Below are 13,924 nucleotides of genomic sequence, written 5' to 3'. Positions count from 1 at the left end.
TCTCAACTTTGATACTGTCAATTCCTCTCAGGTTCCAAAGGGTGATTTTAGCAATATTAGTGCTATTAGTTCTCTACATATTTGCATAGGTTTTGAGCGTTTAAACTGTAAGAGAAACACTTCTCCACAGTGCAAGTTGCCATCACTCTTTAGACACTGCCTTACACTTCTCCTGTGACAACTCTGTCATATTTATCAATAGAAAATTATGTTATTCTGTCAATACACAACTGGTTTGTGACTCCAGGTAATATGTGATGCAAGTTTGTGTCTTCTCTCCAAGTGACAGTCACAGCTCCTCCATCCTGCAACAGCCCTCAGCATCTGTGATACTCTGATTATTGGTCACCAAGGGATACTGTCTCAAGTCTTGGACTCCAGCTGTGAACCTGTCCTCCACATATATGGCAAGAAAAGGGTGTGGACCATTCTGTCAGTAGGGACATCACCAAATAAACACTCAGCATTGCCAAAAAGCACCTCTGTGCCTCAGCTGCTCAGCTAGTGTCTTGGAAATCTCTCGTGGAGGTGATTGAGAGTTGTTTTTCTCTTATGCGTACTCCAGAGCCTTATCATTGTTACCTAAGAACAAAGAAATTGAAAGGGAAGAGGCAAAAAGAGGCAGCAATTAAAGTTTTCTTCAGTGTGAGATTGGGAACTTGAGAAACACCTTCAGTAAACATAACTGCAGCCCATTCACCAGCAATTCCCCAATCCTCACTTTTTCTCTAACAGCTGTCATGTACAGGATCTTCAGATTAATCTTGGACAGCAGTTGAGCCAACAGCTGTGTTGTGGAAGCAAACACAACCAGCTAATTGGGCACAAATGCTCCCTTCTGAACTGGATCTAAAAACCTGTTTGACTCACAATAGTAGAGGATAAACCACCAGTGAGTCTTAAACGGAAGAGGCACTTGTCCCAACAACAAGTTGTAGTTTATTGCATGTTAATGATAGACATTCATACATTGGCGAATTAAACATAATTACTCAGACTATCGGGAGTCGGGGATGGTAAATCGGACCCCATTGGAATCTTGACCTGGACATTTCAATCTTCAACCAGGGCTCTATGGTTGGAAGGTAAGTTTTAAAAAGTTTCTCCTTGGGAGAAAACTTCCAGCAGCTGCTTTAAAATACTGAAAATATTAATCAGAATTAAGTGAATTCTGAAACAGGCATTAGATTCTCTATTCCTTTACAGCATGTTGCCACAGCTGACTGGGCTGCATTTATTACACGAAACAACATGACCAGCTATCCTTAGTAGTCACACATGCAGATGACAAGCAACATGAGTTCGACTGGGACAACACTACTATTGTAGGACAAGCCAAACAGAGATTAGCCAGGGAATTCCTAGAGGCATGGCACTCATCCACTGATTCAATCAACAAGCACATCGACCTGGACCCAATATACCGGCCACTGCAGCGGACAGCTGGAACTGACAACCGGAAGCGGCAGGTACAAATCACTATAAATGCAGGGGAAAACATCACAGAAGCGCTTCACAGGAGGCTCCCAAGCACTGAGGATGTCACTTCGACAGGGAACGAAATGTCTGCAACACAAATTCGCAGCTCGGCGAACAGAACCACAACAATTACCCTTCCTTACTTACTCAGAGGACGGTTTAAATTCAACAATATTTCAGCGGCTCTGGACTCACATGGATGTCAGACCAGGTAAGCTGGAAACATTGAATATAGGGAGTAGGCCATTTGAGTTTGCTGTTCCATTGATTATGATCATAGTTGATCATCCTACTCAGAACCCTGGTCCTGCTTTCTCCTTACATCCTTTGATTCCTTTCAACAGAAAGAGAGCAAATTTCCTTTCTAACAGTGGTCAATTGGTTGACATTAGACTAGCTCTTTATTCTAAAACCCACAGTGGGGATTTAAACCCATGTCCTCACAACATCCACCAGGAAGGTGCTGTATTTCCTAAGCCAGCAACATCCCCACTACACCACCCTCTCAGCACATTACTCACCGAGTTTAAATGTGAAACTAAAATTAATCTCTCTTTCTACATAGTATGCACATAAAAATCAAACTAAAAATTACATATGGTTCTGTCCACTTTGGAACCCAGTTTTAATACATCATGAACATTCACCACATGTCATAGTGTGAACTAATTTGTAAGCTAGTCAATCAATAAAGAGTGAATAATTGAGGCAATGTGAGGCCTGGGGAGAGAGTCAACATTGATCTGTCAGGCTGAATGGCCTCTTTCTACACAACAAGCATCTTGCAAAAAGTGAAACAAATGAGGAAGACTGAAAAATAATGAATCAGGAATAAGGCCTAAGATTAAAACTGGCTTGAGAATGGAATTGAAGGGATGGCAAAGTGAAGATAGTGTTCACAATCTTTATTTGATCCCATCCATTTTTTTCCATCTCTTATTTTACTTCTTGGTTCTTTTCAAGACAAACTGTTCTCTCTGATGATGTTGACTGGAGGATCCGTTTTATTTCTGCTCTTTGTAATCATTTATTTTGCCATGAAAACATAAGACTAAGAAGCAGTAGTTGGCCATTCAGTCCATCAAGTCTGCTCAGCTATTCAATAAGATCATGGTTAATCTATTTTAAAGATATTTCTTGTATTCTCACTTTGATTTTTGATCAAACTGAATTGATTTCTCAGTTCTGGTCTACGCACTGCTGAATATCCTTATGTTGACCAGATATTACTGCTTTGAGTTGCTAATGTTCACTCTGCTGGGTGATCTGATCACTTAATAGTTAACTCTTGTTTGCAACCATTTATAAATTTTTCTCCATGAATCTGTGAAACCGTAAGCTGTGATACCCTAGAGCCTGAAGTGATGATGCTTCCTTCAGTGTGATATGGCAGGTGCAGGCAAGATGCAAGACTTCTAGTCAAATTAGTCTGCTTGATTTTAGATTTTCGGCATTTTTTTTCAGAGGGCACAGATGCAAAGTAATTGCCAAAAGAACCACGGGCGAAATGAGGAGAATTACTTTTTATGCAGTAAGTTGTTCCAATCTGGAATGCAGTCCGAAAAGTCCAGCGCATGCAAATTCAACAAAAAGTTTCTGAAGGAAATTGAAAAATTGCATGAAGGAGAGAACACTCCAGTGTTCTGGGAAAGGCACAGCAGAGTGCAACTAATTAGGATACCGACTTCAAACAACTGACACAGATGTGAAGGGTTGACTGTCCTCTTCCTGTGACTTCTGTGATGAGAATATAAAATTACAAAAATGAAATCTTTTTCAGATGGGACTGCAAACTCAGAAATAGAGAATGAACTTGGCCTGTGTTTTGGGCTCAATGTGGGTGCTGTGTCAGCATTGACACCGAAAGCTGTCTCAGGTGAGCTTGAGGCTTGAGTCAGCATGAGCTGCCTGACCGTTTGTAAGTTGCTGGTGAGAGAACTGAATTCTGGGCCGCTTGCTTGAAGAACAGCGTCTTTCGGTTGGTTCTGGGGTAGTGATGGTGGTGAGGGTGGGTCAGAGGTAATAATGGGCTGGGGTCAATGATTGAGCTGCCTGACCGTTTGTAAGTTGCTGGTGAGAGAACTGAATTCTGGGCCGCTTGCTTGAAGAACAGCGTCTTTCGGTCAGTTCTGGGGTAGTGTTGGTGGTGAGGGTGGGTCAGAGGTAATAATGGGCTGGGGTCAATGATGAAGGAATGGGCAGGTGTAATGGCAGTGGCATGTTCAGGGAGTATGGGCAGTGACGATGGTGGGGACAGGGAAGGCCAATGGGGAGAGATATTTCAGGGACTATGGCAATGGCATGTCAGAGACAACAATTATGGGGAGTCTTGACAGTGAAAATGATAGTGGGTGGCAGGGGCATTGATGTTGGTGTGGGCAGAGCCAATGATGAGGGTGTCAGCCAGGGCAATGGCGAGGTGGGCAGGCATGGTGATGAGGGATTGGCAGAGGTAATGATGGGGAGTATAAGCAGTGATGATGGCGGGAAGGTGATGGGGGAAGTGATGGAGTGTTGGGCAGAGATGATGATGGGCAAAGTGGGGGCAAGAGCGATGATGATTCAGTGGTAAAGGTGATGGTGGAGGTGCAGTCAGATAGATGATAGAAGATTTAGAGAATGGATAAAAGACAGCTAAAAGGCAGACTGATTGGGACATCCAGTCATGGTGTGCACCTACTGCTCCCTCTGGCTCTGTGCTAAAATTTTAATCAATTTTACTTTGCTTTCTAGGCTGCAGCCACACGAGCAAGGCCTACTTGGTTGACTCCATACTAACATGAATGAGTAAGTCACCTGGTTGCTGGTTATGCAGTTTAACCCTAAATGGTCATAAATTATATGTTAATCCTGAAATAAATAGACAATGGAATCATCTCGTGTCAAAATGGCATCAGCTGCAGGCCAGGATCTGACCAATATTCCCTGGTACCATAGTTATCACTTTCTAACTCTGTTCACTGTCTCACTGAAACTCTGTTTTAGTGACATCATTAGATCTTCATTTACTGCCATATCTGTGAGAGTTCTATACAAAATAGCTGCTTCGAGATTTCCTTGAGCCACAATTCCGAAATGCAGGTGTACAATTGCAGATGCTGAAAATGTGTTGCTGGAAAAGCGCAGCAGGTCAGGCAGCACCCAAGGAACAGGAGAATCGATGTTTCGGGCATAAGCCCTTCTTCAGGATTCCTGAAGAAGGGCTTATGCCCGAAACGTCGATTCTCCTGTTCCTTGGATGCTGCCTGACCTGCTGTGCTTTTCCAGCAACACATTTTCAGCTCTGATCTCCAGCATCTGCAGCCCTCACTTTCTCCTCTACAATTACAGATGAACTAGAAATGAAAGACAGTACAGATTGCATTTAGTGCGTAAATTCCCCTTTAATTATTAGTATATTTGGTGGCATATGATTGTCCTGAATCATGGATTTTTTTTTTGTCAAGCTCTGCCACTCTTTTATATCCTGACACCTGTACATGTTTTCACACTTAAATGACATACTGTAAGTAATGTGTGAAGTCTTAACTGTGACTCGGATATGACTTGAGTCTCATTTCAAGTGTTGATCAATACCATGTGGCGGTTTTGATCTGCTTCCTTGCACCAGCACTGTGTGGGTGTACTTACTGAAGCAATGGAAAGTATTCGAGATTTGCCAAAATTAAGATTTTTGTTCCCAAATTAAATTTCTGCGTCATAACAGACGAGTTGAGATATGGCAACAGGAAATATTCTGAAAAAGCAAATACAAGATGTTGTTGGATATCTCCAATTTTCTTCATGAAGGACCAAATATCCATCTGTGTAACCTCAGTATTAGGCTAAATTACTCAAATCAATTGAGAGACAGAATTAACTGTTATTTGCAAAGGCACAAATTAGTTAGGGATAGATAGATGGTTTTATGAACTTAATTGAACATCTGAGAGCTGCTAATAACAAATAAAACCCTCTATTCATGAAGTGGGGGAGAGGGGAGAGAGAGATAAGACTCGATGATAGGCCAGATAGTGTGGCATCTGTTGTGGCGAAGATGTCAGCATCAGTCATTAAAGAGATTATAGCTATGAATTTAGAAAAATGCAATATAATAGGGAAATGTCAGCATGTTTCATCAAAGGGAAATCATGCTTAACCAATCTGTTGGACTCCTTTGAAGGAATGACATGCACAGTGGATATTATGAGGATTAATGTACTGTACTTAGATTTCTGGAAGGCATTTGATAAGGTGCTATGATAAAGTTATTGTGGAACGTAAAAGCTCATGTTATAGGAGTAACACATTAGCTTGTGTAGAAGATTGTCCAACTGGCAGAAAACAAGGTCCTTTGATTGGCAGGAGGACGTGCCAAGAGGAGTCTCGAAGGGGGTCTGTGTTGATGCCTCTACCTTTTACAAACTACATCAATGAATCCATACAGCAAAGAAATAGTCGCTCAAATACAGCCGACATCAAAATGGGGAAGTTGTGATAGATATATAAGGAAGTTACCGACAGAATTCCAAGGTGCAGAGGGATTGAAGTGGTCTCGGGCAAGAGTCATAAAAAGTCAATATGCAGAAACAGAACATAACTAAAAAGGCTAAAAGAATGCTATCCATTAATTTGAGAGGAATTGAACAAAAAACTAAGCATGTTATGCTTCAGTGATAAGAGCAATACTGAGACCACTTCTCAAATATTGTGGGCTGTTTTGATCTCCTAATTCTCAGAAGGATGTAAATCTACTGGTGTGGTTCAGAGTAGATTTACGAGATTGATGAGTGTGTTAAGTTATGAGTTGACAGACCAGGCTTGTTTTCACTGGAATTCAAAAGAGTGAGGGGGTAACTTAATTGAAGAGCATAAGGTCCTGAATAAACTTGACAAAGTGGATGTGGAAAGGATGTTTTCACTGGAGGGTCAATTCACAGCTAGGAACAATTAGAGATTGCTGTTTCAGGACAGATGGTCATGCGACTTTGGAATCCTTTGCCTCAGAAATCAGTGGGACGAGTTCCCAGTTTTAAGACAGAGATAAATTCTGGTTAGGCACAGGAACAAAGGGATGGCACAGTGGTTAGCTCAGCTGCTTCACAGCACCGGGGCCCAGGTTCGTTCCCAGCCTTGGGCGACTGTCTGTGTGGAGTTTGCACATTCTCCCCATGTCTGTGGGTTTCCTCTGGGTGCTCTGGTTTCCTCCCACAGTCCAAAGATGTGCAGGTCAGGTGGATTGGCCATGCTAAATTGAATATAGTGTTTAAGGCGTTAGTCAGAGGGAAGTGGGCCTGGTTGAGTTACATTTCAGAGGATTGGTGTAGACTTGATAGGCCAAAGGGTCTGTTTCCACACTGTAGGGAATCTTGTCTTGTCTTATCTGAAGCAGGTGGGACTGTGAAGGGTTAAAGCACAAATAGATAAGACACAGTCTTATTGAATAGTGGAACAGGCTCAGGGTGGGTAGGTGAATGTTCTGCTTCTGATCCTATTTCGTGTGTATGTTTGTAGCAGCAAGAAGAGTTTATGAGAGTAGTAGAATGGATGCAGCCCACATTTTAGGCAGCGTCCCGCATGGCAGATTGTTCCAAAACTTAAAGCTTATGGGATACAGTGGAACATGGCTAGTTGGATCCAAAATTGGCTCATAGATAGGAAACAAAGGTGGGGTCCCTCGCAGTTTGTAGGTTATATTAATGATTTAAAATTTAATGTAAGAAGCATGAATGGGAAATTTGCAACCAACACAAAAATTGTCCACGTAGTGGACAATTCTCATTGGTTTAACTAAGTGGGTGGAAAAGTGGCAAATGGAATTCAATCTGGATTGCATGTCCATCAATACCTGAAGGTGGTTAGGTAGAAAGTTAGGCATATGGAATGCTTTCTTTCATTTAGTGAGGTATCTGAATAGAAAAGCAGGGATATAATGCTGAAACTAGAAAAGGCACTGGTTAGGCCACATCTGGAGTTTTGTGTACAGTTCTGATCATCAGGTTACAGAGGACATAATTGCTGTAGTGAAGAGTACAAAGGAGATGTAAAAGAATGTTGTCAGGGTTTGAAAATTGCAGTGATAAGGAAAGATTAGATAGATCACCACTGGTTTTCCTTAGAACACAGGAGGCTGAGGGATGACTTAATCGAGGTATACAAAATAATGACAGGTTCAGATAGAATACCACGGCAGATTTATTTCCTCCAGAAGAGTGATCAATTACAAAATAACTTACCCACATGAAATTCCAAATCATTACTGTAACCTATAAACTACAAGGGTGCCAACCCTGCTATTTCTCTTTCTTTCTTGTAGAGGAGTAAAGGTGATATGAGGAAAAACCCTTTTTGTTTAGAAGGCGGTGACTTCTCACTGCCCAGTTTGGTAGTTGATATGGAAACACTCAACTCATTTAAAAGGAGTCTGAGTCTGCATCTGAAGCATTATAACCTACAAGGCTACGTTGAAATGCAGGAAATTGAGATTAGACTGAGTGGCTAGTTTATTCAGTTGTCAGAGACATAGTGAGCTGAATGGACTCCTTCTGTGTTATAACTTCCGTTTACTTGCATGCTTCCGTGGTTATAGAGTAAATAGCTTCAAGGGTTTTCATCCTGTCTGAATTACCATAATATTGCCTTCAATCATCTTTCAGGCAAACAAGTAAACATTGATAAATAGTAATTCTTTTATTGTGTATTACTTCTTGGTGATAGTTTCCTGATTTGCTCACTATTTCTAGCAAAGTCCCAAACGTAGTTTCACTGGAACAGGTAACTGATCTAACAGCATCAATCTACCTTTGTATCCCATTCATTTGACTTGTCTCTGTCATCACTTAGATTTCATTGTGAATAAGGATAGGCCCTGTTTTGTTGCACACTGTCTGTATGGATCAGTAGAATCTGAAACTAGCATCCTGTTAACACATCAGTAAATTATAGCTAATATATTATAATTAATTCTAATTATATAGATTATCTGGGTCTGTCTGCCAGCTTTGTTGGAGCAGATCATGTTGTTTGCTGATTTATTCTGCAGACATCAGCATTTGTGGGAAGAGCTGAATAAGGCATTCAAGCAGCTGCTTTTCAAACACAATACCATCCCCATGAAGACCAACAAACCAAAGGAACTAAAAAATCCAAAAAAACAAATATTTCACATTTTAGAGCGTTTACTTCAACAATCAAAGCAAACTCAGCATTAGTCAAGCATGAATTGACAAATTGCCGTCAATATAAATTACATCTCAGACTTAATAGGCAGACCCTAAATGTACATGATACGGTTACAACTGCAAATCTCTGAACTTTCTCCGGTAGAATACTAACAATTTTTCTTAAAGAATTTGACCATCAATTCACATCTGATTTCAACTCCCAAATAACCCAAAATTCACAATCACAATCTCTCTACATGCTTTCACGGGGTCAAGGCAGAAAGGATGCTTGTTGCTGCCTGGTGAGGCTAGAACCAGAGGACACAGCCTGAGAGGAAGAGATTGATCTTTTCGGACTGAAACGCTGAGAAATTCCTTCATGCCAACAGTGGTGAATCTTTGGAATTATCTATGCCCAGGTATTGTGCTGGACTCATTAATTGAGCATAGTCACAACAGAGTTCAATTGATTTCTATATCATATAGGCATAATGAGGGAAAATGGAATTGAGGGGAATTATCTAATTTAATGATGGAGTATACTTAAGAAGTAGAGTGGTCTACTCTTGCTCAGTAATATACATAAGTTATATAATGCTTATTATGTATATTACCAGATCTTGCTCAGCTTTGTTCACAACATTAATGATGGCCTGGATGAAATGATCTGACCCCTTAGTGACAACTTGGTGCACTAGCTAGTGCTAGTCAATCAGTTCATTTGAAAAAAAGCTGAAATAAATGTCAGCAACCTGGCTTTTCTTTATTCCCATTCCTAGTTCCAGCCCTAACCTCAGCTTTAATGTTAACCTGAAGCAGCCTCAGAACCTGATTTCCACAAAAATCTGAAGTTTTCATTTGGTTCCCTAGAAACGTGAAGCAAGTTCAGTTTTCAGAAGAGTTTGAGCATGAAAATACAAACTCCAAAACTATGAATTCCAACACACAAACAAGCAATTTACAAACTAAATGACTGCTTGAGGTTATTCAGGAAAACTGACAGTCTGTTCATGACCAATGCTGCCCTGTAGTACTGCCTATTCCTGCTCTGTACTGTCTGTAACACGGTCTGTCTGTTCCTCCTCTGTGCTGTCTGTAACACTGTCTGCCTGTTCCTGCTCCACGCTGTCTGTGACACTGTCTGTTCCTGCTCCACGCTGTCTGTAATTGCTCCACACTGTCTGTGACACTGTTTGCCTGTACCCGCTCTGTGCTATTTGTAACACTGTCTGTCTGTTTCTGCTCTGTGCTGTCTGTCGCACTATCTGTCTGTTCCTGCTCCACACTGTTTGTAATACTCTCTGCCTGTACCTGCTCCATGCTGTTTGCAGCACTGTCTGCCTGTTCCTGCACAGAGCTGTCTGTAACATTGTCTGTCTGTTCCTGTTCCACACTGTCTCTGACACTGTCTGCCTGATCCTGCTCTGTGCTGTTTGTAGCACTGTCTGCATGTTCCTGCACAGAGCTGTCTGTAACATTGTCTGTCTGTTCCTGTTCCACACTGTCTCTGACACTGTTTGCCTGTTCCTGCTCTGTGCTGTTTGTAGCACTGTCTGCATGTTCCTGCTTGGAGCTGTTGTAACACTGTCTGCCTGTTCCTGCTCTGAGCTGTCTGGAACACTGTCTGCCTGTTCCTGCTCCACGCTGTCTATAACACTATCTGCATGTTCCCTCTCTGTAACACTGTCTGCCTGTTGCAGCTCCATGCTATGTGTAACACTGTCTGCCTGTCGCTTCTCTGTGCTGTCTGTACCACTGTCTCCTGTAACACTGTCTGCATGTTCCCGCTCGGAGCTATGTGTAACACTGTCTGCCTGTTCCTGCTCTGTGCTCTCTGTGACACTGTCTGTTCCTGCTCCACACTGTCTGTAATTGCTCCACACTGTCTGTGACACTGTTTGTCTGTACCCGCTCTGTGCTGTCTGTAACACTGTCTGTCTGTTCCTGCTCTGTGCTGTCTGTAACACGGTCTGCCTGTTCCTGCTCTAAGCTGTCTGTGACACTGTCTGCCTGTTCCTGCTCTGTGCAGTCTGTAATGCTGTCTGCCTGTTCCTGCTCTGTGATGTCTGTAACACTGTCTGTCTGTTCCTGCTCCATGCTGTCTGTATCACTGTCTGTCTGTTCCTGCTCCACGCTGCCTGTAACACTGTCTGCATGTTCCCGCTCGGAGCTATCTGTAACACTGTCTGCCTGTTCCTGCTCTAAGCTGTCTGTGACACTGTCTGCCTGTTCCTGCTCTGTGCAGTCTGTAATGCTGTCTGCCTGTTCCTGCTCTGTGATGTCTGTAACACTGTCTGTCTGTTCCTGCTCCATGCTGTCTGTATCACTGTCTGTCTGTTCCTGCTCCACGCTGCCTGTAACACTGTCTGCATGTTCCCGCTCGGAGCTATCTGTAACACTGTCTGCCTGTTCCTGCTCTAAGCTGTCTGTGACACTGTCTGCCTGTTCCTGCTCTGTGCAGTCTGTAATGCTGTCTGCCTGTTCCTGCTCTGTGATGTCTGTAACACTGTCTGTCTGTTCCTGCTCCATGCTGTCTGTATCACTGTCTGTCTGTTCCTGCTCCACGCTGCCTGTAACACTGTCTGCATGTTCCCGCTCGGAGCTATCTGTAACACTGTCTGCCTGTTCCTGCTCTAAGCTGTCTGTGACACTGTCTGCCTGTTCCTGCTCTGTGCAGTCTGTAATGCTGTCTGCCTGTTCCTGCTCTGTGATGTCTGTAACACTGTCTGTCTGTTCCTGCTCCATGCTGTCTGTATCACTGTCTGTCTGTTCCTGCTCCACGCTGCCTGTAACACTGTCTGCATGTTCCCGCTCGGAGCTATCTGTAACACTGTCTGCCTGTTCCTGCTCTAAGCTGTCTGTGACACTGTCTGCCTGTTCCTGCTCTGTGCAGTCTGTAATGCTGTCTGCCTGTTCCTGCTCTGTGATGTCTGTAACACTGTCTGTCTGTTCCTGCTCCATGCTGTCTGTATCACTGTCTGTCTGTTCCTGCTCCACGCTGCCTGTAACACTGTCTGCATGTTCCCGCTCGGAGCTATCTGTAACACTGTCTGCCTGTTCCTGCTCTAAGCTGTCTGTGACACTGTCTGCCTGTTCCTGCTCTGTGCAGTCTGTAATGCTGTCTGCCTGTTCCTGCTCTGTGATGTCTGTAACACTGTCTGTCTGTTCCTGCTCCATGCTGTCTGTATCACTGTCTGTCTGTTCCTGCTCCACGCTGCCTGTAACACTGTCTGCATGTTCCCGCTCGGAGCTATCTGTAACACTGTCTGCCTGTTCCTGCTCTAAGCTGTCTGTGACACTGTCTGCCTGTTCCTGCTCTGTGCAGTCTGTAATGCTGTCTGCCTGTTCCTGCTCTGTGATGTCTGTAACACTGTCTGTCTGTTCCTGCTCCATGCTGTCTGTATCACTGTCTGTCTGTTCCTGCTCCACGCTGCCTGTAACACTGTCTGCATGTTCCCGCTCGGAGCTATCTGTAACACTGTCTGCCTGTTCCTGTCTGAGCTGTCTGGAACACTGTCTGCCTGTTCCTGCTCCATGCTGTCTGTAACACTGTCTGCCTGTTCTGGTCTGAGCTGTCTGGAACACTGTCTGCCTGTTCCTGCTCCATGCTGTCTGTAACACTGTCTGCCTGTTCCTGCTCTGTGCTCTCTGTAACACTGTCTGCCTGTTCTGGCTCCATGCTCTGTGTAACAATGTCTGCGTGTCGCTTCTCTGTGCTGTCTGTATCACTGTCTGTATGTTCCTGCTCTGTGCTGTCTGTGACACTGTCTGCCTATTCCTGCTCAGTGATGTCTGTAACAATGTCTGCATGTTCCTGCTCTATGCTGTCTGTGACAGTGTCTGTCTGTCCCTGCTCTGTGTTGTCAATGACACTGTCTACCTGTTCCTGCTCTGTGTTGTCTGTAACACTGTCTGCCTGTTCCTGCTCTGTGCTGTCGGTAACACTGTCTGCCTGTTCCTGCTCTGTGCTCTCTGTGACACTGTCTGAGTGTGCCTGTTTTGTGTTGTCTGTAATGCTGTCTGCCTGTTCCTGCTCTGTGCTGTCGGTAACTCTGTCTGCCTGTTCCTGCTCCACGCTGTCTGTAACACTGTCTGCATTTTCCCTCTCTGTAACGCTGTATACCTGTTGCAGCTACATGCTATGTGTAACACTGTGTGCCTGTTCCTGCTCTGTGCTGTCTATACCACTGTCTGCCTGTTCCTGCTCTGTGCTGTCTGTGACACTGTCTGCCTGTTCCTGCTCTGTGCTGCCTGTAACACTGTCTGCCTGTTCCTGCTCTGAGCTGTCTGTAACACTATCTCTATGTTCCCGATCCATGCTGTGTGTAACACTGTCTGCCTGTTCCTGCTCTGAGCTTTCTGTAACACTTTCTGCCTGTTCCTGATTTGTGCTGTCTGGAACACTGTCTGCTTGGGCCTGCTCTCTGCTGTCTGTAACACAGTCTGCCTGTTCCTGCTATGTGTTGTCTGTAACACTGTCTGCCTGTTCATGCTCTGAGCAGTCTGTAACACTATCTCCACGTTCCTGCTTAGAGCTGTCTCTAGCACTGTCTGCCTGCTCCTGCTCCATGCTGTGTGTAACACTGTCTCCCTGTTCCTGCTCCACGCTGTGTGTAACACTATCTGCCAGTTCCTGCTGTGATCTGTCTGCAACACTGTCTGCCTGTTCCTGCTCTGTGCTGCCTGTAACATTGTCTGCCTGTTCCTGCTCCAAGCTGTGTGTAACACTGTCTGCCAGTTCCTGCTCTGAGCTGTCTGTAACACTGTCTGCCTGTTCCTCACCTGTGCTGTCTGCAGCACTGTCTGCTTGTGCCTGCTCTGTGCTGTCTGTAACACTGTCTGCCTGTTCCTGCTATGTGTTTTCTGTAACACTGTCTGCCTGTTCCTGACCTGTGCTGTCTGCAGCACTGTCTGCTTGTGCCTGCTCTGTGCTGTCTGTAACACAGTCTGCCTGTTCCTGCTCCAGGCTGTCTGTGACACTGACTGCCTGTTCCTACTCTGTGCTGTCTGTAACACGTCTGCATGTTCCTGCTCCACGTTGTCTGTAATACTCTCTGTCTGTTCCTGCTCCACGCTGTCTGTAATACTCTCTGTCTGTTCCTGCTCCACGCTGTATGTGACACTGACTGCCTGTTCCTGCTCTGTGCTGTCTGTAATACTGTCTGTATTTGCTGCTCCAAGCTGCCTGTAACACTGTCTGCCTGTTCCTGCTCTGTGCTGCTTGTAGCACTGTCTGTTCCTGCTCTGTGTTGTCTGTAACACTGTCTGTCTGTTCCTGATCCATGCTGTCTGTGGCACCGTCT

The 13,924-nt window shown here is 44.2% G+C and overlaps 1 long non-coding RNA gene across 1 annotated transcript in view; it reads left to right on the top strand.

Annotated features, from left to right (window-relative positions):
• The first annotated feature begins 1,570 nt into the window (after nt 1-1,570).
• Nucleotides 1,571-13,924, top strand: part of LOC122540751 — a 70,492-nt gene continuing 58,138 nt past the window's right edge. Inside the window, exons 1-3 of the long non-coding RNA XR_006309404.1 lie at nt 1,571-1,690; nt 3,260-3,355; nt 4,213-4,266. This is a non-coding gene — a long non-coding RNA (uncharacterized LOC122540751). The remainder of the gene's footprint in view (nt 1,691-3,259; nt 3,356-4,212; nt 4,267-13,924) is intronic.

This window comes from Chiloscyllium plagiosum, chromosome 35 (assembly GCF_004010195.1).
Source record: "Chiloscyllium plagiosum isolate BGI_BamShark_2017 chromosome 35, ASM401019v2, whole genome shotgun sequence".
Taxonomy (NCBI): Eukaryota; Metazoa; Chordata; class Chondrichthyes; order Orectolobiformes; family Hemiscylliidae; genus Chiloscyllium; species Chiloscyllium plagiosum.
This window is presented reverse-complemented; position numbering and strand designations above follow the sequence as displayed.